This window comes from Argentina silus (genome assembly GCF_951799395.1).
Source record: "Argentina silus genome assembly, chromosome: 8".
Classification (NCBI taxonomy): domain Eukaryota; kingdom Metazoa; phylum Chordata; class Actinopteri; order Argentiniformes; family Argentinidae; genus Argentina; species Argentina silus.
In genome coordinates this window covers 20,004,506-20,009,505 of record NC_139662.1, presented here as the reverse complement: position 1 = coordinate 20,009,505, position 5,000 = coordinate 20,004,506, and the positions used below count along the sequence as shown (strand labels likewise).

The 5,000-nt window shown below is 47.1% G+C and overlaps 1 protein-coding gene across 1 annotated transcript in view; it reads right to left on the bottom strand.

The window, feature by feature from the left end:
* The window catches only part of LOC310808746 (cadherin-4-like), a gene marked incomplete at both ends in the record, with an annotated part of 253,217 nt that overhangs the window by 68,015 nt on the left and 180,202 nt on the right, over positions 1-5,000 (bottom strand). The window lies entirely within an intron of this gene.

The window sequence follows — 5,000 nt, the reverse complement described above, 5'->3', positions numbered from 1 at the left end:
TTAAACACATTCCTCCCATTCCTTGGTGGGATAGAGGGATGGCAGACACGGAGAGGAAGAGAGCAGAGCCAAACATCGGCTCCGGGTTTGGGACAACCGCTTAATAGAGACAACAGATTTCCTAGCATGTCCTTCTCTAGACCACACACACACACAGACACACACGCACACGCACACGCACACGCACACGCACACGCACAGACACAACACACAGACACAACACAATCGAACAACTCTTCAAACTTACTTTTCGAACAAACAGGCCCACAGACAAGCACACCCAAAAATACACATAAGCAATCATAGACAATGATTACACTCGCACACACACACACACACACACACACACACACACACACACACACACACACACACACACACACACACACACACACACACACAATAACATATTCACACTTGATCCTACATAATCTCTCACACAGACACAGACACACATTCTCTCACACGCACACTCATTCACTCACTCATTCACTGACACACACACACGCACACGCACACGCAAACACACCACACACACACACACACACACACACACAAATACACACATACACACATACACACATATACACACACACATGCTGTGTGAACAGGAGTCAGTGAGTGTGAAATGGATGCGGCCCCCAGCTCTGGAGCCACCAGCCATAGCCAGCTGGCTCCTCTCCCAGCCTCCTCCTCCCCTCCCCTCCCCTCCCCTCCCCTCCCCTCCCCAACCTCCCTGAGCCCCGCATGCTTTGATATCAGTCAGCCCCTGGCTACCCAGACATCTGGAAGTTATTATTCAACAGAGCGTGCCACAAAACGACATTTCCATAATGAAACATCACATTGTGTTTCAGCGTCCTTCTTGTCGTTTCTCTCTCTCCGTCTAATAGTTTGTGTCGTTACTGCATTAATGCATCATCCCTTCATCTCTGACCCTGTCTCTGTCCTACTGGCTCGACAGCAGCTGGACTGTGTGGTACAGTGCTGTATGTGTCATGGAGACACTGTGGGTTAGCTGCATAGGCTGTGATCGCCTCTTAAGCTCGACTGGCTAACCTTGTCTCTCACAGTGGATGGAGGGTCGCTACCATTGTTTTCAATCGGTCTACAGCACCCCAGAAGCATCAAGACATGCCCCCCCCCCCCCCCCCCCCACACACACACACACACACATACCAACCCATCCACTGCACTTTGTGTCCTGCTGAAATGCCTCCCCCTGTCTACCCTGTTGTGGTCCTCTGTGGCTCAGTTGGTAGAGCATGGCACGCTTAGGTTGTGGGTTTGATTCCTGCTGGGACCATGTATACTGAAATGTATGCACTCACTGGAATGTAAGTTGCTTTGGATAAAAGCGTCAGCTAAATGGCGTATATTATCATATAGGGAGCACAGCTGGTGAACCCTGTCAGATTGGAGTGTTATACAGTGCTGCTTGAAAGTTTGTGAGATGGTCATTATTTTTGTATAAAATACTAAAATTAACTTAGAAAATCTTTATCTAAACCCCAATTCGTAATAAAGACATTCCGAATAAAGGACACAAACAAAAAAAATTGATATATTTTCATTGTTTATTTAACGAAAGTGGTTTATTTAACAAAAACTCAGATTCCATGTGTGCAAAAATATGTGAGCCACTTCAGTCAATAGCTTGTGGCACCTCCATTAGCAGCGATAACTTGGAGTAAACGTCTTGTATAGCCACTAATGAGTCTCTGACATCTGTTTTGAGGGATTTTTGCCCACTCCTCCTTACAGAACTCAGCCAATTGACTGAGGTTTGATGTCTGGGTGTCTGGCATGAACTGCCCGCTTCAGGTCCTGCCACAGCATCTTGATTGGATTTAGGTCAGAACTTTGACTTGGCCAATCCAAAACACGAATCTTCTTTCTCCTGAGCCATTCTTTGATAGATTTGCTTGAATGCATTGGCTCGTTGTCTTGTCGGAACACCCATTTTCAGCCCAGCTTTAGCTCCTTGACTGATGGCTTGACGTTCTGTTCAAGAATCTCCAGGTGTACCTCAGAATTCATGGTTCCCTTAATGATGTGGAGACGTCCAGGTCCACAGTAGGAAAAGCAGCCCCAAATCTTGACATTCCCACCACCATGCTTGATTGTTGGGATAAGGTTCTTTTGGTGGGAGGCAGTGTTGGGTTTTGCAAAACATAGTGGTTTTGATTGTGACCAAAAAGGTCAATTTTGGGCTCATCTGTCCAGAGAACAGACTTCCAGAAACCCTTGGGTTTGTCCAGGTGGTCTCTGGCAAAGTTAAGATGGGCAGTTTGGTTCTTTTTTGACAGCAAAGGCTTCTTCCTAGCAACCCTCCTAAGAATGCCATTTCAATTCGGTGTTCTTCTTATTGTTGAAGCATGCACAGTTACCTGAGATGCAGCGAGCGAGGGAAACATCTAGATGTTATGTTTGGGTTGACTTTTACCTCATTTATTATTTTTCTTGTGGCTCTTGGGGATATTTTGGAAGGGCGTCCACTTCTAGGCCAGGTTGCTGTCAGGTTAAATGCTCTCCATTTTAAATTATTTGCCTCACAGTGGACTGATGGAGCTCAAATCTTGTTGAGATGATTTTATAGCCTTCCCCAGACTGATGTGCTCTCACTGCCCTCTTCCTGATGTCCTCTGACATCTCCTTTCCTCTCGCCATGGTGTGTTTTGCATTCACCTGTATAGGTAACACAAAACTGACCAGGAGTCCCGCCCAAACTCTTACCTCTCTTGATTGGTTCATTTGGTACCCAATTATTTACCCACCTGATTTTACTTAGCTACTTGATTTAACCAATGCAACTTGGGGTTCACTTATTTTTGCACCTGCACTCATTTTTTTTTAATAATTTAGTTTTTCTATTACACACATGATTTCCTCTTGGAATTGGTAAATATAAACCTGTTATGTCAGATAAAAAAGACTTTTTGTGATTAAATAAAGATGTCATGGTAAAAACTAAAAAACCTATAATTGCACATACTTTCAAGCAGCACTACAGCAGCACTGCAGTGACAGAGAACTCCTTCGCCTCACAACACATACTCACGCACACACACACACACACATGCACATGCACATGCACACACACACACACACACACACACACACACACACACACACACACACACACACACACACACACACACACACACAAACTGGTGTGCCACCATCTTGGCTAGAGCCACCGTTGATTACTGTGATGGCAGAGAGCATGGTGGCACACAGGGGTGTCGTGGGCATTCTAAGTGATGTCACTGTGCCCGGGCTGTCTCTTCCTCTCTGTGTTGCATTGAGTGTGTTTGTGACAGGTGGTCCTATCCCCCCACCCCCACCCCCCCTGGCTAAGCCCCTCTCCTCCAATGCTCCTTCCACTCCAATGCTTAAGACAAACCCTTGGTCCTGCTGGTCTTAGCCAAGTCTAACCTTTTGTACAGTACAAGGCAGCCTCTGTGAAGAAAGACAGATTGTGTTTTGTGAAGGCAGCGTGACATGAAAAATCTATAATTAGGGATTTGTAGCCCCTTACCTGGCCGGCAGGATAACTTCTCTGAATTAATCATAGGACTACACTTGCCTGGTTAGCCAGGTCTGAACAGAGAGGGGCCGTGGAACATATAAAGTGCATATACTGTACACACACACACACACGCACACACACACACACACACACACACGCACACACACACACACACACACACGCACACACACACACACGCAGAACCCCTGCATCTCTCTTTCCTCTGTCCCTCCAGCTTGTAGAACTACAGGCTGACTGAGACTAAGTGGAAGCTTTGTCAGACATTAGGGCGGTAACTGATATCTTTGTCTCAGCTGTATTTGACCTGCTCACCGGCAGTGTGTGGTGTGTGGTGTGTGGTGTGTGGTGTGTGTGTGTGTGCGTGTGTGTGTGTGTGTGTGTGTGTGTGTGCTTGGCTACCTCCTGTGTGAGACCTCTAGAATTACACTGTGACTGCGCCACGGGGCCATATGTGTTGTTGTTAGCTCATCATTAACATCTGGCCGTCACATCCTCAGGTCTGGTACTGACTATCAGATGTGGTGATATGCTGCAGTAAGAACTCTGCAGTAAGAACTCTGGAAGAAGAACTCTGGAAGAAGAACTCTGGAAGAAGAACTCTGCAGTAAGAACTCTGGAGTAAGAACACTGGAGTAAGAACTCTGCAGTAAGAACTCTGGAAGAAGAACTCTGGAAGAAGAACTCTGGAGTAAGAACTCTGCAGTAAGAACTCTGGAGTAAGAACACTGGAGTAAGAATTCTGCAGTAAGAACTCTGGAAGAAGAACTCTGGAAAAAGAACTCTGGAAGAAGAACTCTGCAGTAAGAACTCTGGAAGAAGAACTCTGCAGTAAGAACTCTGGAAGAAGCGCTCTGTAATTGTCACGCCCTCCACTTCCACCTAGCCTGTGCCAGCCTCTCTCTCTTTCTCCAGTCTGTCTCTGTCTGTGTGTGTGTGTGTGTGTGTGTGTGTGTGTGTGTGTGTGTGTGTGTGTGTGTGTGTGTGTGTGCGTGTGTGTGTGTGTGTGTGTGTGTGAGTGTGTGTGTGTGTGGGCGTGGCCCCAGGCTCCAACAATTCGTCATCTTCTCCACCTGCTCGGTCTTCACACCTGTGGTTCATCACCTCGTCTACTCACAGTATTTAAACCCCGGCTTCACATCCACTCATCGCCAGATCGTTTGTTGTCTTTACGAGTCAGTCTCACTGTCGGCCGCTTAGCAGTGCTTAGTTACCTGAAGATTCTCTGCGTCTAGTATTTTTAAGTAAGTATTTTTAGAACCACGTTCTCTCTGTGCTACAGGACCACTTCCCGGTTTCTACCTGCCTGCCTATCTGCCAGCCTGCCTATCTGCCTGCCAGCCTGCTTGCCCATCTGCCTACCCTGTCCTGCCCTACCTGCCCTGTCTACCCGTCCTGCCTACCCTGTCTACCTGCCCTGCCTGCCCTGTCTACCTGTCTGCCTGCCTGC